Here is a 22,546-nt window from a genome sequence, read left to right on the forward strand (position 1 = left end):
ACAGGGTTCCTGCCTCATTCCACCCTCAAAAGGATACTTTAGATAAATAGAAGCCTAGGTATGAACAGCCAAAAACTAGTAGAATGAAATAGACCAGATGGATTTTGGGATAACCAGCACTGTGAGAAGAGGAAGGAGCAGAGTCATCAATGCAGGTCAGTGCCCGTCACGTCAGTAACATGCTCAAAAGACAGGTTTATGTCATGGATAAATGCAAATATACGGGTATGTGAAACTTAAAAAACAGTCATATAAAAATACAAACCAAATACCTCAAACTGGCCGCCCCGGGTGGGAGAGGCTGCAACTGTGTTGCTGTAAGGATCCTTCTACCTCGCCAGAGTCCTTTCCAAAGGACTAGAAACCAACATGGCAAAATATTTTGTTAATTCTGGTTGTGGGAATATGACTGTTTTATAAAATTATTTGTACTTTTTTTTGTCTTTAAAATGTTTCAAGACTGGGCGCAGTGACTCACACCTGTAATCCCAGCACTCTGGAAGGCTGAGGCAGGTGGATCACAAGGTCAGGAGATCGAGACCATCCTGGCTAACATGGTGAAACCCCATCTCTACTAAAAATACAAATAATTAGCTGGACGTGGTGGCACACACCTGTAGCCCCAGCTACTCAAGAGGCAGAGGTGGGAGAATCGCCTGAACCCAGAAGGCGGAGGTTGCAGTGAGCCGAGATTGTGCCACTACACTCCAGCCTGGTGACAGACTGAGACTCCATCTCAAAAAACAAACAAACAAACAAAAATCAAAACTGAAAAGGGCAAAGAAGGAAGAAATCCAAAGAAACAACAAAATCACTCCAAAGTAAGAGTCCAGTTAAGCCCTTCTAGGGAAAAGAACTGAAGGGTGTAAGGGCCCAGGGGCAGGTTGCGGAGTGAGGGAAGAATGAGCTATGATGGCTCAGGAAATAAATGTAAGAGGAAAACCTTCCAGATGTAAACATGTTAGCTGACAGAGAAGCCCAAAGAAGTAGAATAAATTGACGGGAAACAGCCCTTGACGCGTGGAACAGATCTGAGGAAGTCACACAGGATGACACAAAAAATAGCAATGTGACTGCAGTGACCTCAGAGAAGATGGTAGCTGTGGAGACGATGGGAAATAGCATGGGTGCAGTTGGTGCTCTTAAAGAAGACTGAAGAAATAAAAAAAATCAAAGATCTGAGAACACAAAGCGTCTTTAAAAAAATGAAACATTTGTACCTGTTTATCTTCTGTTCCAAGAAAAAAAGTGATAAAGATTGATATCGTAAAATACCTTGACTTGTAACCAGACCTCAAGGACAAAGGCATCTTTCGGTAGCTCGAGTAAAAGAAAATCTATAAAGGCAGGAGAGGTATGGGCCCTGAAAAAGCTTTCTCTTCAGAAAACTCTAACTTAATGTTTCAACTTCATAACATTTACATTCTCTTTATTTATAATGGTCACATTGGTTGAGTCTTAGTTTCTCTGTTGAAGTGAAATTTTTTTTTTTTTTTTTGAGACGGAGTTTCGCTCGTTGCCCAGGCTGGAGTGCAATGGCTTGATCTCAGCTCACCGCAACCTCTGCCTCTCGGGTTCAAGCGATTCTCCTGCTTCAGCCTCCCGAGCAGCTGGGACTACAGGCATGGGCCACCATGCCCAGCTAATTTTGTATTTTTAGTAGCGACGGGGTTTCTCCATGTTGGTCATGCTGGTCTCAAACTCCCGCCCTCAGGTGATCCGCCTGTCTTGGCCTCCCAAAGTGCTAGGATTACAGGTGTGAGCCACTGCGCCCAGCCTGTTGAAGTAAATTTTAACTTTGCCACCCTTTTTCTTGGCTTATTTCTTTGGTTGATTTTTGTCGTTATTGTTTGGATGGATTTTCCTTGAGTTTTTGATGACTTGAGAAAGATTGTCGTTGCCTTTTTACTTAAAGGAAAATGTGGCTAGCTAGAAGAGGACCACATCCGCTTCCCTCGGGACCTCACAGAAGTGGACGTCTCGGGCTCCAGGGAGGCTGAGTCCGAGGCTGGCCCGGCTCTCCTCCACACCCCTGTGCTTATTCTTTCTCAAAGGATGTTGATACGTTTGGTTTTCTGCTAAGTTTCACTTTCAGTGTTCTGTTTCAAATGCAAGAATCTGTGTTTATGGTAGATAAACACGTACCATAGGTGGATCGTTGGAACCACAACCTGAACCCAGCATGTGCCATTTTAAAACGTCTTCAATATTTGATAAAATTAACTATGCTTGCGGCCCAATAAACAGTTCTTGAGATTTGAATGCATTTTTATTTAATAACTCACAAGATAAAACTTTCTATAAGCATCAGCCTCATGAATATATTTCCTATGGAAGAGTCTACAGAATTCTTTGGTTTTAATTAGAGAGTTATTTAAAAAACAACAATAGGGGCTGCTTTTGACTTTCAGCAGAACAAGATGATCTTTACCTGAAAACAAGATAAAAATTCCAAAGTCAGGGATATTGTGATTTACAACAGTGATTTGTGTAATCACTTGAGAGCACGCCTAACAGTCTCAGTTAACCCTTCCAGGTCCCCAGAGAAGCTCCCTCCTATACCTCAGCACTGCTTCCCGGCTGTGGGAAGCTTCCTGGCAATGTCCCCAGGGATCCCTCTCACCAGCCACATGCAGATTCTGCAGGCTGGAAGCACAGCCCCATGCCAAAGGGGATGTGAGGAACACACGCGTGAACACACACTTGATCGGTGAGAAGAAGACCTGAAGGGCTGGGGAGGACCCGTTGTATTTAAAATGCAGGGTGCCGCCTGGCTGGGCCATAGGTGAGGGAGGGCGCACCTGACGCCATGTGCTTCTTGGCTGCTGCTCGCGTGGCTTGTGTTGTGTGCATGAGTGTGAGCGTGAGTGTGCATGTGTGTCTGAGAGTGTCAGTGAGAGTGTATGTGCATGTGTGGGACAGCTTGTGAATGCCTGTGAGTGTGTGCATGTGTGAAGCTCTCTGCATGCAACTGTATGTATGCAAATGTGTGTGCATATGTGTGTACTTGTAAGTATGCATGCATTGTGTGTATGCATGTGTGGGTGTGTTTCAGCATGTGTGTCAGTGTGTGTATGGGTGAATATGAGTGTGTGTGCATGTGTGTGTGAACATGTGTGTGTATGCGTGTGAGTGTGAATGCATGCGTGATTATGTGCATGTGTGAGTGTGAACATTGTGCGTATGAGTGTGAATGTGTATATGCGTGTGAGTGTGCATGCATGTGTGTGTGTGTGCATGTGTGTGAGTGTGCATGAGTATGTTTGTGTTTCTCTGTGTGGAAAGGGTAGGGTGTCAATGTGTTCCCCGCAAATCCGTCCACAGCAGTGCTTTGCTCACAGGTGTTTAACTACACTTGTGCCCCCCGTCCCCACCTAGATTTTCATCTTAGGAGGCCAGGGCAGGGCCTTTTCTGTGTTAAACTCTCCCACAGGCTGGGCTCAAAGAGCAAGGGCCTGGGTTAAACAGCGCTGTGCACAGCTGGGGACCTGCCCTGGCCTCTGGGCTCTGGGAAGAGTGGGGTTTTCAGGGTGGAGGCTCCAGCAGCTGTGTCCTGATCCTGCCTGGGCACCGTGCAGGAAGTGGCTCACAGCAATGCTGTGGGTGTCCTCAGGACCTGCCTGTGGGCCATGAGGCTGGGTCCAGGCCGGGGTTTGTGTAGACGGTGTGCCTCAGGGTAGGGGCTGGGCTATGCGGCCTCCATGTGTGGGTCCTCAGGGCTGCCCAGGAGGTGCTCATTGTTGGTGTCCTCCAAGCTGAGCCTTGGGAGGGGCCGCAGCTCAGGGAGAAAAATTGTTCTGAGATGACTAATTACAGCAAACTGGCTGGCACAACACCCAGTTCCTGAAGACCCTGTAGGAAAGCAAAATACTTTACTCCAAACTGTATTTCTTTGACCTATGTTGATACGGCCCTGCAAAGCCATCTTTTGTGGGGAAAATTTGCATCTGCAGAGAATCTCCATTAATGCAGCCCGGCCTTCCTTTCTAGGCCTTTCCTGGATCTAAGGAAGATTAAATGAGAGTCTGACACTTTCAAAGTCTGAAAAGAGACATTCACCTTCTATTCTCTCTGAAGACTGTGACCTGGGAGGCTTCATCTGCATAACAAGAACCGTGGTCTCCACAACCCCCTTATCTTAACCCAAGCCTTTCTTTCTAGTGACTTCAAGTCTTTAAAAAATGTTTAGCTCTGTAGTCCCAGCTACTTGGGAGGCTGAGGCAGGAGAATGGTGTGAACCGGGGAGGCGGAGCTTGCAGTGAGCCGAGATCGCGCCACTGCACTCCAGCCTGGGCGACAGGGCGAGATTCCGTCTCAAAAAAAAAATAATAAAATAAAATAAAATAAAATAAAATAAAAAATAAAAATGTTTAGCTCTTTCACCCAATTGTCAATCAGAAAATCTTTGAATCCATCTGTGACCTGTAAGCACCCCAAGTTGGAGATGTCCCACCTCTTTAGGCAGAACCAATTTACACCTTCCATGTACTGATTTATGTCTTTGCCTGTAACGTCTGTCTCCCTAAAATGTATAAAACCGAGCGGTGACCCGACTCCCTGGGCACACTTTCTCAGGACCTCTTGAGACTGTTCCCCGGGCCATGGTCACTCATATTGGCTTAGAAGAAACTTCTTTACATATTTTACAGAGTTTGGGGGGTTTTTCGGTCAACAATAGTATCAATTTGTGAACCGAAAATAAATTTGGGGGCCGGAAGATCACTAAGCTAAAGGGAAAAGTCAAGTTGGGAATTGCTCAGAGCAAACCTGCCTCCCACTCTAGACAATGTCATCCTTCTGCTCCCTGAGACAAAAGCATATCTGATTGCTTCCTTTGCAAAGGCTCATCAGAAACTCAAAAGAATACAACCATTTGTCTCTTACGTTCCTGTGACCTGGAAGCCCCCTCCCTGCTTCGAGTTGTCCCCACCTTTCTGGATGGATCCAATGTACGTCTTACATATGTGAATTGATGTCTCCTGTCTCCCTAAAATGTACAAAACCAAGCTGTGCCCCGACCACCTTGTGCACACGTCGTCAGGACCTCCTGATGCTGGGTCACAGGCACGTGTCCTCAATCTCGGCAAAATAAACTTTCTAAATGGACTGAGACCTGTCTCAGACATTCGAGGTTCACAAATTGCAAGATACTATTTCCTAGAAGATGTTTAGTGAAATACATATTGACCATTCCTGATATTTTTACTTTATCATTGTGAATCTACTTATTCTGAAATATAGTAAAACATTTTACTACATTTTCCAATCAATAAATTATCTGGTGCACATTGCCTTAGGACATCATATGAGGCTGAATGTGTTAGAAAAATCATAACTGAAAAATTTAAGAAATGAGGCCAGGTGCAGTGGCTCACACCTGTGTAATCCCAGCACTTTGGGAGGCCAAGGTGGGTGGATCATCTGAGGTCAGGAGTTTGAGATGAGCATGGTGAAACCCTGTCTCTACTAAAATTACGAAATAAAAATTAGTTGGGTGTGGTGGTGCATGCCTGTAATCTCAGCTACTCAGGAGGCTGGGGCAGGAGAATTGCTTGAACCCAGGAGGCAGAGGTTGCAGAATCGCACCACTGCACTACAGCCTGGGCGACAGAGTGAGACTCCATCACACACACACAAATTTAAGAAGTAAAAAATAGATCCTCAAATAGAGCAGACCATTCTTTAAATAAGGTGCTTTATCACCTGGTAAGAGAAACATTTGAAAATAAACAGAATGAGTGACGTTTGGATAATAGGCAGGAATTATGAGAAACTTACCCTCTTTGGAAAAAAACATATTTTTGAGTTTCATGGAGCAAATTGTAAAGCTCTGGGGCACAGAGGACATCATCCTGATGTCACACCCTTCCCATGCTGGTGTGTTTGTGCTGAGGGCTTGTTTGCATTATCCTAATGTCACCCCCTTCCCATGCTGGTGTGTTTGTGCTGGGAGCTTGTTTGCATCATCCTGATGCTACCCCTTTCCCATGCTGGTGTGTTTGTGCTGAGAGTTTGTTTGCTTTTTTCTCTCCATGCAGGTATCATCACTGTCGAAAGATGGATGGGCTCATTCACAATAAAAAAGAATCTCCTAAATTCTGGTATGGCCGAGGCACTGGGGTACAATGCACTGAATGGATTAATAAAAATAAATGAGCCGCCTTCCTTCCTTCCTTCCTTCCTTCCTTCCTTCCTTCCTTCCTTTCTTTCTTCCGATGGTCTCCCTCTGTTGCCGAGGCTGGACTGTACTGCCGTGATCTCGGCTCGCTGCAACCTCCCTGCCTCGGGCTCCCGTGATTCTCCTGCTTCAGCCTGCCGAATGCCTGGGATTGCGGGCACGTGCTGCCACGCCTGACTGGTTTTTGTATTTTTGGAGGAGACGGGGTTTCGCCGTGTTGGCCGGGCTGGTCTCCAGCTCCTGACCTCGAGTGATCTGCCCGCCTCGGCCTCCCGAGGTGCCGGGATTGCAGACGGAGTCTCGCTCACTCGATGCTCAATGTTGCCCAGGCTGGAGTGCAGTGGCATGATCTCAGGTCACTACAACCTCCACCTCCCAGCCGCCTGCCTTGGCATCCCAAAGTGCCGAGATTGCAGCCTCTGCCAGGCTGCCACCCCGTCTGGGAGGTGAGGAGCGCCTCTGCCCGGCCACCCCGTCTGTGAAGTGAGGAGCCCCTCTGCCTGGCCGCTGTGCAATCTTCCAAGTGTGAAGTGACAGCCTTTCTGCAGGTGTACCCAACAGGTCCGAAGAGACAGCGACCATCGAGAACGGGCCATGATGACAATGGCAGTTTTGTCAAAAACAAAAGGGGGAAATGTGGGGAAAAGAAAGAGAGATCAGATTGTTGCTGTGTCTGTGTAGAAAGAAGTAGACATAGGAGACTCCATTTTGTTCTGTACTAAGAAAAATTCTTCTGCCTTGGGATGCTGTTGATCTATGACCTTACCCCCAACCCGGTGCTCTCTGAAACATGTGCTGTGTCCACTCAGGGTTAAATGGATTAAGGTCGGTGCAAGATGTGCTTTGTTAAACAGATGCTTGAAGGCAGCATGCTCGTTAAGAGTCATCACCACTCCCTAATCTCAGGTACCCAGGGACACAAACACTGCGGAAGGCGGCAGGGACCTCTGCCTAGGAAAACCAGAGACCTCTGTTCACTTGTTTGTCTGCTGACTTTCTCCCCACTATTATCCTATGACCCTGCCACATCCCCCTCTCCAAGAAACACCCAAGAATGATCAATAAATACTAAAAAATAAAAAATACAAAAATGAGCCATGCACCCTGGTACTGCACCCCCCATCTGGGTGCCTCTGGGGAGGGTCCTCGTGGCACCCTGGTACTGCACCACCCACCTGGGTGTGTCTGGGGAGGGTCCTCATGGCACCCTGGTACTGCACCCCCCATCTGGGTGCCTCTGGGGAGGGTCCTCGTGGCACTCTGCTACTGCACCACCCACCTGGGTGTGTCTGGGAAGGGTCCTCGTGGCACCCTCATACTGCACCCCCCACGTCGGTGTGTCTGGGGAGGGTCCTCATGGCACCCTGGTACTGCACCACCCACCTGGGTGTGTCTGGGAAGGGTCCTCATGGCACCCTCATACTGCACCCCCCATCTGGGTGCCTCTGGGGAGGGTCCTCGTGGCACCCTCATACTGCACCCCCCCACCTGGGTGTGTCTGGGGAGGGTCCTCATGGCACCCTGGTACTGCAATCCCCCACCTGGGTGTGTCTGGGGAGGGTCCTCGTGGCACCCTCATACTGCACCCCCCACCTCGGTGTGTCTGTGGAGGGTCCTCCTGTTTCTTGTTAATGCACATCACACCCTTCATCCCAGGTAAGAAAAGGAAGATGGGGATGCTGAGAGGAGCCCTCTTCTTTTGTTTTATTATGTTTTCAACTCAAATATTCAAGGCCACTGAGACACAGGATCCATTTCCACGCCTAATCTTCCTTCACCAGTCTCTTGTTGAAGCATCTAAGAAGAGCAGACCTCCCTTCATGCCATGGAGATCGGGAAATAACGGGCTCACAGGCAATTTGGGTGCACAGAAGAATCTGTCAGCCTCAAACACATCTCCTGGGGTCTTTTTTAAATTATGTTTGGCAGGCTTGATTTTGCCCCACCTTCCTGTGCAGCTTTACTGCAAGGCTATTAACATTTAAATGAAGCACCCAGGCGAGGGTGTTAATTGTTGAGATTCTAGTTGCTGATCTCCTGTCTGGGATTCTTTGAACTTGTTAATCATTGAAATGAGTCCATTTGGGGCTACTGAGAGGTCGCAGGCCTGACACCAACTCTCTGCTCTGACACAGGTTTGGGATGTGATGGAGAACGAGCTGCACAAGTCTCTGGGCTCCTGTAAAAGGATTGGTTGCAGAAATGTCCTCAGAGTTGTTGGGAGGATTCAATAGAAGATGCATGCAAAGCACCTGGCTGAATGCCCAGAGCCCTGCAGACACTCAGGAATGAGTAACCATGCAGATTTTCTACACCTTTAGGCCAGATATTCTAAGAAACTTCCTGCTATAGATTAACTAGATCCTGATTGTGTTTTTCATTTCCAGGCTTAGAAGAAATAAAGGAAATATCCCAGGAGCAAAAACAAAACACACACATGCTCCTCTCAAGAGTCACTGGCATCCCAGCTGAAAAGTCAGCTCTACACCTATGGGACCTATGGGCCTGTTTCTGAGCTCTGTTCTGTCTCTTTGGTCTGAGTGTCTATCTGAGGCCAATACCACAGTACCAAATGCGGTTGCTTTAGAGGAAGTCTTGAAATCAGATGAGGTAAGCCTTCCAGTTTTGTTCAGCCTGTTGGCTATTTTCTATGAATTTAAGAAGCAGCTGAAAATTGATGTTAATTACAAAAAAAAAACCTACTGAGATTTTATTGGGATTGCTTTGAACAGATTAATTTAAGGAGACACCATCCAAATATCCAGTCATCTGGTCCATGAACATGGTTTTCCTCTCTGTTTATTTAGGTCTTTTAAAACTTATCTTAGCAATATTTTCTAGTTTTCATTTTACAAGTCTTAAAAATATTTGTCAAATATTTCTCAAAATGTTCCATATTTTGATGACTTTATAAATGATATTTAAATGTAAATTCCCAATTGTTCATTGCAAGTTTATAGAAACAGTTGTTCTGTGTATCTTCAGCCTTGGTAACTTCCCTCTTAGTTCTAGGCATTTTTTTGTGTCAATGAAAAGAGTCAAACTCTGTAAAGTATTTGAAGAGATTTATTCTGAGCCAAAAGAGAGTGGCCAATGTCCTGTGACGCACCCTCAGGAGATGCCAAGAACATGTGCCCCAGGTGGTCGGGGGCAGCTCAGTTTTCTACCTTTTAGGGAGACATGAGGCATCAATCAAACACATGTAAGATGTACGTTGGTTTCATCTTGAAGGGTAGGACAACTCTAAGTGGGGAACTTCCAGGTCATTCAAGATTTAAAGATTTTCTGATTGGCAATTGGTTATTATCAATAGAAGGGAGTGTCTGGGTTATGATAGGGGATTGTAGAGACCAAAGTTTTATCATGCAAATGAAGCCTCCAGGTATAGACTGTAAATGTTTCTTCTCAGACTTAAGAGATCTGTGTTGATATTAATGCTAGTCAGCTTTTCCTGAATTCCAAATGGGAGAGGGAATAACGAGGCTCGTCGACCCCATTCCCATCATGGGCTGAGCTATTTTTTCAGGTTAACTCTGGAATGCCCTTGGCCAAGGGGAGGGGTCTGTTTAGATTGTTGGGGGGCTTAGAATTTATTCTTGGTTTACATGTTATGCAGAATTTTCTACAGATGATGATGCCCTCTGTGAGTAATGATAATCTCACTCTTTTCTTTCCAAACGTGATGTGTTTTTTGCTTGTCTGAGTAAGCCGACTAGGATTCCTGGCACCATCGTGAATGGCTCTGGTGAGCACAGGCAGCCCTCTGCTGCTTCCGATCTTAGGTGGGAAACTGTCATATTTCACCACTAATAAAATTTTAAAAGACAATTCTGGCAAAGATCAGAAATGGCAAAGACAGTGGAGGGTGACAGAGGGGTTTGCCTGCAACAGTTCATGTTTTTTATTTTGTTAAAAGAGAGTTACCTCAGAGATATAAAATCAGAAAATAAAATGGTTTGATCTCGGAAAAAAAAAAAGAGAGTTACAATTATTACAGAATATTATCGGGTAGAAAACAAATGGTATTTGTCTTATTCTTTCTACTTTGCTTTTTGTTTTTAAAAAATATACCAGAGAAATGAAAATAAAGTCAGCCTCTATAAAATTATGAAGAAGAAAGGCAGTATCATAATGATTATGCAGGAACCAAGGACTGGCATGGAAGATGGGCCCCCAAGCTCACAGGGACACCAGCAGGCACTGCTTCTAGACATGGAGCCTCAGTTCCAGAATGTCCCGTGACATTACCAGGAGTAGGGAACCAGCCCTCCCGACCTCCATGTCTTATTTGCCAGGCAGGGGTAACTGCAGGCTGGCCCTGACCAGGATGACCACTGGCTCCCACTGTGGATGCATTTCATGCGTGGCCTGCACTGGACATCGGCTCACCCACATGCTGGGGTGTCCAGGGTCCAGGGGAAGCTCCAGGACACATTTGAGGATCAGGAGAGCAACCTGCATCGTGCAGGACTCTTGTCAGGGAGACCACGACCCGGGAGCCTTTCCTAGAAGACACAGAGTCCCCACAAATACCTGTGACAAGGGTCTCATCACAGCACTGTCTGAGAGTGCTTGGAGAGAGGGAACCTGCCTGCAGCTGTTCCCAGAGCAGTGGGGCGGGGGACACTCCCCTACTGAAGAAGGCATTTCCTTTTGGTGCCTCCGGTTCCTCCTGCCAGGACGTCAGCACCCAGGCTCTGATGTGGGCTGCTGGGGGCCACTGGCCACAGCACTGCAGTGTGGACTCGGGGCCACGGCACTGCAATGCTGCCCTGGATTGAATGGGGCGGGGGCTATAGATGTATAATACAAGTTGGATTTTAGAGACTTGGTACGTGGCATAGAGTCTCAAATGTCCAAAGATGTGTCACATTGATTTCAGGGTGAGTGGATAGTTGTTCTGATATACTGAGTTCAGTAAAATACATCGGCAGCAGGAATTTTACCGGTTACTGTTTCGTTTTTGTAAATATGGCTACCACAAAATGTAAGGGCACGCAGGTTCACGCCCTCACCCAACACTGGCCTTCCCTTCCCAGACAATCAGCCACATCTTCGCCCGCCAGCATGGCCCCTTGTTCTCAGGGCTCCTGCCCTCGTGCTCCTGTGTCCTCCAGTCCCCCTGCCCTCTAGGAAGCCTCGTGGCCGATGGGGCTTTGCTCAACCTGGTCTCGCGCTCACCTCCACCTTTGGCTCTGAGGCTTGTCATCCCTAAATGAGTGCCACCGTCATGGAAGCTTCAGGTCCACAGAGCTGGATGCCCCGGCCAGGCCTGCCAGCCTCATTCCTCGTCCAGAGCACAGTAGCTCCTGCAGGTTCCCCTCCTATTTGACCAAAATAACCCTCCCGATCCCCTAAATTTAAAACTTCAGTGTGGACCCTGCCTGGGGTTCCAGGACCCCAGCCCCTCTGCTTCGTTCTCCACAGCGTTTATCACTCGACCCGTACCAGGCTCCTTACCCGTTTCTCCTATTTCTCTCTCCCTTTAGGAGGGCAAGACTATTGTTCACTTCTATTTCCCCACAGCTAGAACGGTGCTTAGAGGTACGCAGGTGTGCACACCCAGGTGCACACACACAGGAATGCACACAGATACACATATACTCACAAATACACACACATCTTGTAGTGTGAAAATAAGTAAATCAAACATCTTCATATTGTTTCAGTACTTTAATATTTTAGCTCTTTAAAAGATTCCACGTTTACATGGTAGTGTTTCCTATTCAGCATTTTTCCCTTGATCACTCTGTCCTATTCGAAAATATTCTAAAACAATTTCTGAAGCCAAACCATCGAACTCTTCAAGACTAGGTCTCTAAGCAAATATGCCAAACAGACCCGATTCAAAGTCAGGCAAACCACAAGGCTGTCAGCCCAGCATGTTCCGTTGAAAGGCGAGTCTGAAGCAACGTCCCAGACCCCTGAGGTGGGCTCCATCCCAGCAGCTCCCCTGGGTCTGTGCAGGGCCCCCCACGCCTCCGAGTCGGAGCCAGCTCTCAACTGGCCAAAAAGAAGATGTGATGACTGTGAGAGCCTCTCCAGGTCCTTCGGGTCGGACCTGTCACCTAATTGGGTGAATTACGGCTGAATAGGTGGGGACTGTTTAACTGCCTTCAGGCATCTTTCAGATTGTGTGGTTAGCTAAGCCTGCTGCTGCAAGAAATGGAAACAAACTCATTCCGGGGTTGCCTCTGGAAGACACAGGTGCCCACGGCCCTCCAGTCCCCCTGAATCCTCATCTTAAAATAAAATAGGTTGGCCCTTTTTCATTACTAACTTATTCAAATACAGGTGTCCAGCTTGCACGGAATTACCCTCCATTTTCCATTTTTATGCACTAAATGCATACGCATATTTCTAGACTATTAGTTTCTTCATTTTTTTTCTTTACAAAAGAGGACTCTTTCTGCTTTTATTAATTTTGACTATTTTCTCTAATATACTGTAAGATTTAATGCATGTTATTTTCTAATTGCTGTATTTAATCCTGGATTAAAGTAACCTCAAAAAATAATCATCAAGAAGAGATGGAAAGAAAAGAGGGGAATGAGAAAAAAATGAACTTTACCTTTCAACAAATTTATAAAAAGATGTGTTTTTTATTCTTTACAAAAACTAAATTATTGTTCATAGGCTGAAGGCTGTTGAATTATGAGAAAGCGTCATTTGAAGAGATGGATGCCTCTGACCCCGCCAGGCTCTGCAGACCTGGAGGCGGCTCCAGATCTGGGGCGTGCGGCAGCACTGTGTGTCCAACAGGTGATTAACTCTGCTGGCGATACGTGTTTTTACATATGTGTGTCTTTCCTATGAGAGCAAATCATAAAGCCCACAGGATGTGCGAGCAGCCATTCTCGCTGGCCAGGCGGTGTTAGCGCTTGCAACGCACATAGATTATATCCAGGAGGATGCAGTCAATACTTTCTGGGTCCTTTTTAGGTTTTGGGGGCTTTGCAACACGCTTTACACTGCCCCTCATAAACCCGTCCTAACTGTGCGTTCCCGAAAATGTGCAGCTTCTTAAGTTCAGGAAATGTTTTTACCGCTTTTATTTTGAATGCTTGCATTCTTAACTTCTGGTCCCAGCGCAGGTTCATAAACAGACATGGGGACAGAGGTCTGCCTGGCCAGAGCTTAGTTCTGAGGGACACGCTTCGGCCATCCGGAGAGAGGGCCTGCTCCCCAGGCTGAGGAGACAACGGCCACACCGGGGAGTACCATTCCCAGTCAGGGCCTAAAGGGTGGAGCCTGGGAAGAGGGGGCTTGCTCCTCCGCCTGCTCCTGGCAGCACACCCCAGGTCCCCCGGTTACCTAGGGAATGGTGCTGAGCAGGGCAGGTCCCAGGGCGCCATGGAGAAAAGGATGTCAGCCGCAAAGCCCTTGGGCGACCAGGCCCAGAGCCGCCCACTTGGGACAAGCCGCCCGGAGCAAGGGCACAGCTTTCTTCTGGGTCTCGCAGGCCCCTGGCTCTGCACAAATGGTGGGAGGGACCGATCCTACCCTGGAACCGTAGAACCTCGTCCAGCTCTGAGTCAGGAGCCATGGGGGCCATGGCCTCCCGGGCCTGCTGACCTGAGTAAGGGTCCCAGCACCGCTTCCAAGGCCGGGACAAACACCTGCTCCTAGTGGGTCCCGCGTTGTTCCCGCTTGTTTTCTAAGAGATGCGGTCAGCCCTTCGGAAGCCCTCCGACCCCGCCCAACCCCCACACTTCTCCGGCCGCTGCTCCTCTTCCCCCATTCAAGCCAGTCTGGCCTCTGGCTCTGTTCAGAGCAAGCCCAGCCTCCTTGTCATGGACTGGAAGGAACCCTGGCTCCAGGCTCCCGTCCTGCTCACACCCAGGAGTGTGGGCTGTGCACTCCCGGAACCTAACCGGGGCTGGAGCCCGTCCTTGTCTCCTCTGACATCAGCTGGACGCACCATTTCTCTCCAAACCACAAACTCCCCTGAGCTGCCCTTTCTCTGGGAATGCATAGCTGTCGGGATCCCCACGGGCTATCACCTGCCAGGTTGAGGTCTGGCAGGAGTCTTCCTACCTCATGACAAAGCTTCAACCCTCTCCAGCCAGGAGACACTTAACTCTGCTCATTGCCCCTTTGAAGCTTGTGATGTGAACAGACCCACATCCAGTACCATCTCTGCATCAAAAAGCTTTGGTTACGAGTGAGGGAAATCAGCCAAAACGCACTTATGCAAAAAAGGGACAAAATGAACTCTCATTAACTGGACAGTTCAAAAAGGGGAGGCTTCAGGCATGGCTCGATCCAGAGGTCAAACTCCTGCTGGTTGCTCTTGGTCTCCGTCTTACTCTCAGTTGGTGTTCAGGGCCATGCATGTTGCCTCCACATTTTGGCAAACATATGCTCTGGGCCCTGGGGCTGAAGTCATCCACAGCTCTAGTGACTGCACACCTCAGCGACCTCTGCTTCCTCTGAGGTGAGCCTGGCAGGAGCACGTCCACAGGCAGTCACCAGGAATGAAGCCACTCAGGACTGTCACAGAGCCACATCAAGTGTCCAAGCCAAAAAGTCAAAGTGTAAAAAGGAAGAGGGAGCCCCCTCCACCCCTGCCTGAGGTGTTTAAACATGGCGAGCACGGATAACTAAATGCCATTCAATCAAACCTTACTTTCTATTCCTTCTCTGTCATTGAGGGGCACAGCTCTGAGGGTAGAACATTTAGCATCTCATTAACAATGGCCGTGTGCTGCTGAAAATCCGAGTGGGAAGCCAAAGTTTGCAGAGAAGCTTCGTGTGTGCTCCAGCCCATCGAGTGCTTGTTTACGGAGCAGGTGACAGGATTGAGGCTTCACCCGCTGCCTCCACATGTACAGCCATCGTGCAGGGCTCCTGCCGCGTTCAAAGGCATTACGTTATCTCTCAAGGGAAAGTCATACTTTTAAAATACAAAATTCTCTTTTATGCAGCAAAATTGCTGTCATACATATTTCAATGGAAAATTAAGTGTTGTAATAAAATATAACAAGGATGATAAAGGCATGTAGTATTTTATGCCATCGAATGCCATTATACCATCCCATACAATAAATTGGTACTGCTCTAAGTAACCTTCAAAACAATTTAGTGCTAAGTAAATAACTACACTTAGCTGTAAGTGGCAATACGGTATGAATTATAATTGTCAAATGACATCAATTGATCAGTCATAAGTCAATGACAGCATACAATTTTTCAGCAATACTTTTTCAACTAGGGAGTAGTCTCTATAAAAAGGACTTGTAATTAATTTCTAAGGAGAGTAAATATTCTTTGGAAAGACTGAGATGTGAGAAAATTACACCCTAACATAACTTAAGGAACAAAAGTTTTGCAGGATGCATGACAACTATTTTATAGTTTAAGAGGATGGCTTAGCTCATTGCAAAAGAAGAAGAGGGAACAAAGAGTTGGGGGAAGAACCAGCCCCTCTGTCCCCTGTCCCCTCTCCTTCTGTCCCCTGTCCTTCTATCTTGTCTGTGTGTCTGTATATCTGTCTCTCTGTGTCTCCGTCCCTCTGTCCACTTTGTCCTTTATTTTCTCCAAACACCTCCTGTCTTCACAGAGCCATCTACACTCTGTGGCCCATATCTGTCCCTCGAAGCTCCACAGAGGGCCCCATCCCATCCCTGCTGCTGGAGGTCTATTTGGGCCTCCAAATAGTCAAAGGCTGCTCATGTCTCCAAATGGGCTTAGGTTGTGTTTTCAGGTGCACCTGTTTCTTAAGCTGTATCTAAATATGCTGGTTTCCCAAGGATACATCTCTCGGCTCCACTGAAGCCACAATTCTCCTTGGGAGAAATTATGTATCAGTAACTTCAGCTTCCTTGCACATAGCAATGAAACATACATTAGCATTCCCTTTATTGTAAATAATTTTCTCAGCTAAGGAAACACACTTTATGCTTATTGGAAATTGTCAACTTCATGGCTCACAGACCCCCAGATTTTAATGTGACAGGCATCAAAACAGACACACACTATCATCATCATCATCCTTATATTTAAAAAGATCATTTATGTTTAAATGTGGTTCTTCCCTCCGATTCCAGATCTTAGTTAACCACGCCCCCAGTTTTGGAGTCACCCAGGCGAGAATCCCAGTGACCACCTTTCCATTCTCCTTGTCTCCTGGTCACGAGAGCCCTGGATGCTGCCTGCTTTGCCCTCTCCTGCTCCTGCCAGTGGTGGGTACCCCCTTGCAACTGCAGCAGTGCCCATCTGTGATGCTGCAAGGCGTCTGGGGCAGTGCTGTCCACACTGAGGGCCTCCCTCCATCAGTCCTATACCTTGGCAGCAGTCATTTTGTTCAAATACAAGAGCGACCATCGCAGTCCTCGGCAACCTCTCTCACCTCAAGTCAATACCAAACTCCCTAAAATGTCAAAATCTGACCCTCCCTACTGCCCCAGGCCCCTGAGTGTCAGGCACTGCCCCCAACCAGTCTGTAAATGACTAGCCCCTCATTAACCCATGGAGGAAGCACAAGTTCCCGGCAAATCCCCATCACACCCTTGCGTCCAAAAGAGACACGGCAGAGAATTGCCACCCGATGTTCAGTATCTGTCATTGGCTGCCCTTGAGTCCAGAAGAGACACAGTGGAGAATCGCCACCCAATGTTCAGTATCTGTCATTGGCTACCCTTGAGTCCAGAAGAGACACGGTGGAGAATCACCACTGGATGTTCAGTATGTCATTGGCTACCCTTGAGTCCAGAAGAGACACGGTGGAGAATCACCACTGGATGTTCAGTATGTCATTGGCTACCCTTGAGTCCAGAAGAGACACGGTGGAGAATCACCACTGGATGTTCAGTATGTCATTGGCTGCCAAAATATAATGGAGCTTAGAACTCAGGCTGCAGGCTCTGTATTTCATTCTTTTTTTTTAAATTTTATTATGATTATACTTTAAGTTTTAGGGTACATGTGCACGACGTGCAGGTTTATTACATATGTATACATGTGCCATGCTGGTATGCTGCACCCATTAACTCGTCATTTAGCATTAGGTATATCTCCTAATGCTATCCCTCCCCGCTCCCCTCACCCCACAACAGGCCCTGGTGTGTGATGTTCCCCTTCCTGTGTCCATGTGTTCTCGTCGTTCATTCTTTGTTCCAGATTCATATTCATAACACAGTTTCTTGAAGCTTATTCATTGTTCTTCTCTATGTTATGATTCCAATAATAGTGACTACCTGCAAATTTCTGTTAAATTATAGGCTTGTTAAGATGTAATTCACAGACCACGATCGTCATCACTTTCAAGTATACACTTCAACATTTTTAGTGTATTCATAGAGATGTCCAACCATCACTGCTATATAATTTTACAACATTTAAATCATCCTAAAATGAACCTTGGACTCAATAGCAGTCATTCCCCTTCCTCCCTCTCCCCCAAGCTCTGGCGACCACAAATCTACTTTGTGCCTCTGTGGATTTGCTGATTATAGACATTTCATGCAAATGGAATCTTAACATTTCATGTAAATCGAATCTTTGGTTTATTTCATTTAAAGTGATGTTTTGATGGTGCAACTACTTTACAACATTTTTTCATTTATTTTTATTGCTGATAATAATCTGTCGTATGAATATACCACATTTTGGTTCTCCATTTATCAGTTGTTGAACATTTGATGTGTTTCCTTTTTTTGGTATTATGATCAACACCAAATGTTGCTATGAACATTTGTGTACCAGCTTTTGTGTATGAATATTACCACAGTTCTCCTGAGTATACATTCAGGAATGAAATAGCTGAATTATATGGTAACTCTGTTGCAGTTTTGAGGATCTGCCAAACTGTTTTCCAAAGTGGCTGCATTTTCCAATTCCATTAGCAATGATTGAAGCTTCTGATATTTTCACCTCTTTCTCTCTCTCTCTCTCTCTCTCTCATGTCAATGTAGTTGTTGTGAAGTGATGTTTTATTGTGGTTTAATTTGCATTTTCCTAATTAATAATTTTGAGCATTTTCAAAGGCTTATGGGTCATCTGTATATCTTTTTAGGAGAACTATCTAGTTTTTGTTCATTTAATTTGCTTGTATTTCTTTTTATCACTGGTTATTAGCATTCTTTATATATTTTTATACCAGTGCTTTATCAGATTTGTGATTTGCAAATATTTTCTCCCATTCCGTGTGTTGTCTTTACACATACTTGAGGGTGTCTTTTGAAACTGCAAAATAATCTTTAAATTTATTTTGAATATTTACAAAATTGTGATAAAGTCCAAATTATCTGATGTGTCTTTTGTTGCTTGTGCTTTTGGTGTCAGTTCTAATAAATCATCGCCAAATCCAAGGTCACACAGAATGTACTCCTATGTTTTCTGCTAAAAGTTTTATAGTTTTAACCTTACTTTTAGACCTATGATTCATTTTGAATTAAAATTGTATATGGTGTGAAGTAGAAATCAAATTACATTCTTTTGCAGGTGGATATCCAGTTGTCCTAGTACCATTTGTTGTAAAGACCATTCTTTCCTCCTTGAATTCCATTGGCACACTTGTCAAAAATCAATTGGCCATAAATATAAGGGCTTATTTCTAGACTTTCAGTTCAATTTCATTGATGTATGTATCTATCTTTATGCCTCTGTCATACTGTTTTTACTACTGTAGCTTGGCCGTGCCACTTTGAAATCATGAAGCATGAATCCAACAACTTTGTTTAAAATTTTCTTTAAGATTGTTTTTAGTGTTTGTAGCTCCTTATATTTCCATATGAATTTTAGGATTAACTAGTCAATTTCTAGAAGTAAAGCAGCTGAGTTGAAATTTTTGAAAGGGATTTTGTTGAATCTGCAGATCAATTTGACCTTAACAGTGTTAAGTTTTCCAATCCATAAGCATAAAATATCATTCTATGTATCTAATTTTTTAAACAGTGTTTTGTAGTTTACAGTAACAAGTCATAACTTTTTTGTTGTATTTCTTCCTATTTGATTCATCGATGCTATTGTAAATGAAATTGTTTTAATTTGATTTTTGAATTTTTTATTGCCATCATATAGGTCTACAATTGATTTTTGTATATTGTTCATGTACCCAGCAACATTTCTGAAGTCATTTATTCATTAAAATTGCGTGTGTATGTTTCTAGAGATTTCCATATACAAGTTCATGTCATCCATAATAGAGTTTGACTTCTTTTTTTTTTTAATTATACTTTAAGTTTTAGGGTACATGTGCACAATGTGCAGGTTTGTTACATATGTATACATGTGCCATGTTGGTGTGCTGCACCCATTAACTCGTCGTTTAGCATTAGGTATATCTCCTAATGCTATAAAGACACATGCACACGTATGTTTATTGTGACACTATTCACAATAGCAAAGACTTGGAACCAACCCAAACATCCAACAATGATAGACTGGATTAAGAAAATGTGGCACATATACACCATGGAATACTATGCAGCCATAAAAAATGATGAGTTCATGTCCTTTGCAGGGACATGGATGAAGCTGGAAACCATCATTCTCAGCAAACTATCACAGGAGTTTGACTTCCTTCTTCCAATCCGGATGACTTGCATTTCATTGCCTTGCCTGATTGCCTCACAGGAACATCGATGACAATGTTCAATAGAAGTTGAGAGTGTGAACGTCCTTGTACTGTTCCTGATCTTAAGAGGAAAGCATTTGGTCTTTCAAATTTAAGTGTGCTGTGGGCTTTTCTTAGAAGGATTTTATCAGATTGAGGAAGTTTCCTTCTATGTTTAGCTCATTCATCTTTTATTCTTAAAAAGATGTTGGATTTTGTCAGATGAATTTTTTGCATCTTTTGAGATTATTATGGTTTTTAAAATTCTTTTAATACAGTGTATTGCTTTCATTTGTTTCCTTATGTTAAATCAACTGTGCATTCCTGAAGTTAATCCCAGTCATTCATGGTGTATAATTCCTTCTTATATATTGCTGGATTCAATTTGCTAATATTTTTGCCAATATTTGTATCTCTATTCATAAGGGATATCGATTATTATCTTGTGAGTTCTCTGTGCAGTTTTGGTACCAGGGTAATCCTGGGACTATGGAATGAATGAGTTGAGAATATTCTCTCTTCTTCTGTTTTGGTTTTGGCCTTTTGACATGTTTTGAGTGACTGGTATTAATTCTTCTTTAAATATTTAGTAGAATTCATGCATGAAGCTATCTGGGGCTGGCCTTTTCTTTGTGGAAAGTTTATTGATTACTAATCCAATCTCTTTACTGTTATTGCTCTATTTAGATTTTCTATTTCTTTTGGAGATTTTCCAGAAATTTGTCAACTTCTTTTAGTTTATCTAATTTTTAGCATACAATTATTTATTATATTTGCTTATAATCCTTCTCATTTCCTAAGGTCAGTAGTAATGCCCTTTATTTCATTGCTGATTTTAGTAATTTTAATCTTTATTATTCCTCGGTCAGCCTATCTAAAGGTTTGTTAAATTTGCTGAGGTTTTCAAAAACTAACTTTTGGTTTCAAGAATTGTTGCTACTGTTGTTTAATTCTCTATTTAATTTACCCCATCGTATCTTTATTTCCTTCCTTGTGTCTGCTGCACATGAGTTGTGTTTCTTCTTCTCATTTCTTAAGATTGAAGATTACGTTATTGACTTGAAATATTTCTTTTTAAACACAGGCATTTTTACCTTTAAATTTTCTCCTAAGTACTATTTCCCATAAATTTTAGTATCTTGTGTTTGCCTTTTAATTAGTATTCAGTTATTTTGTAATTTTATTAAATTGTGTTCTTGAATTCTTTGGTTATTTGCGTTGTTTCACCTGTTTTTGAATTTCCCAAGTTCCTTCCTGGTGTTGATTCCTCCTATCATTCCGTTTTGTTCAGGGAGGATAACTTTCGCATCTCAGCCCTTCTCCATTTCCTGAGGCTTCTTCCAGGCTCTGGTGTGTGGTCCACCCTGGAGAATGTCTCGCTCTCCTCTCGAGAGGAACGTGGCTGCGGCTGTGCGTGGACCGTTTGGCAGAGGCTCATATGCTGGATCCACTGGTTGGTTCACGGGGTTCATTCCTGTCTGTTGATCTTCTACCTAGTGGCTCCATCACTCATTCAAGGTGGGACCAGTGAAGTCACCAACGTTCGCTGTCAGATTGTCTATTTCTCCCTTTAATTCTGTCGTTTTTCACGTTGTGTATTTTGCGGCTCTGGTGTTAGGTGATGTGTGTCCATATATTTATCCCTTTAATTCTGTCCGTTTTTACTCTGTGTATTTTGGGGCTCCGGTGTTAGGTGATGAGCGTCCATATATTTCTCCCTTTAATTCTATCCGTTTTTGCTTTGCATATTTTGGGCTCTGGTGTTGGGTGATATGTGTCCATATTTGTTACGTCTTGGGAGAGATAGACCTTTTTGTTTTCATAAAATGTCCTTTTGGTGTCTCAAACAACGACTTTTGGCTTAAAGTCTATTTTGTCTGCATTCAGCCACCCGATGTCCCTTTTGATTATTGTTTACACGGTTCGTCTTTTTCCACCTTTCCCGGTTGGACTCTGACACGTCTCTGCTGTGGGAAGCCCATCGCCCCCCGGCGTCTCTCTCCGCTGTGGGAAGCCCATCGCCCCCCCGGCGTCTCTGCTGTGGGAAGCCCATCGCCCCCCGGGCGTCTCTCTCTACTGTGGGAAGCCCATCTCCCCCCGGCGTCTCTGCTGTGGGAAGCCCATCGCCCCCCGGCGTCTCTCTCCGCTGTGGGAAGCCCATCTCCCCCCGGCGTCTCTGCTGTGGGAAGCCCATCGCCCCCCGGCGTCTCTGCTGTGGGAAGCCCATCGCCCCCCGGCGTCTCTCTCTGCTGTGGGAAGCCCATCGCCCCCCGGCGTCTCTGCTGTGGGAAGCCCATCGCCCCCCGGCGTCTCTCTCTGCTGTGGGAAGCCCATCGCCCCCCGGCGTCTCTGCTGTGGGAAGCCCATCTCCCCCCGGCGTCTCTCTCTACTGTGGGAAGCCCATCTCCCCCCGGCGTCTCTGCTGTAGGAAGCCCATCTCCCCCCGGCGTCTCTGCTGTGGGAAGCCCATCGCCCCCCGGCGTCTCTGCTGTGGGAAGCCCATCTCCCCCCGGCGTCTCTCTCTACTGTGGGAAGCCCATCTCCCCCCGGCGTCTCTGCTGTAGGAAGCCCATCTCCCCCCGGCGTCTCTGCTGTGGGAAGCCCATCGCCCCCCGGCGTCTCTGCTGTGGGAAGCCCATCGCCCCCCGGCGTCTCTGCTGTGGGAAGCCCATCGCCCCCCGGCGTCTCTCTCTGCTGTGGGAAGCCCATCTCCCCCCGGCGTCTCTCTCTGCTGTGGGAAGCCCATCGCCCCCCGGCGTCTCTCTCTGCTGTGGGAAGCCCATCGCCCCCCGGCGTCTCTCTCTGCTGTG

The 22,546-nt window shown here is 45.7% G+C and overlaps 1 long non-coding RNA gene across 1 annotated transcript in view; it reads left to right on the plus strand.

Moving 5' to 3' along the window:
• Positions 1–21,703, plus strand: part of LOC129527808 (uncharacterized) — a 36,688-nt gene extending 14,985 nt beyond the window's left edge. The window contains exons 2-4 of the long non-coding RNA XR_008672891.1: positions 8,566–8,788; positions 21,028–21,254; positions 21,624–21,703. This is a non-coding gene — a long non-coding RNA (uncharacterized lncRNA). The remainder of the gene's footprint in view (positions 1–8,565; positions 8,789–21,027; positions 21,255–21,623) is intronic.
• The last annotated feature ends 843 nt before the right edge of the window (positions 21,704–22,546 follow it).

The sequence above is a fragment of the Gorilla gorilla genome, chromosome 18, assembly GCF_029281585.2.
Source record: "Gorilla gorilla gorilla isolate KB3781 chromosome 18, NHGRI_mGorGor1-v2.1_pri, whole genome shotgun sequence".
Lineage (NCBI taxonomy): Eukaryota > Metazoa > Chordata > Mammalia > Primates > Hominidae > Gorilla > Gorilla gorilla.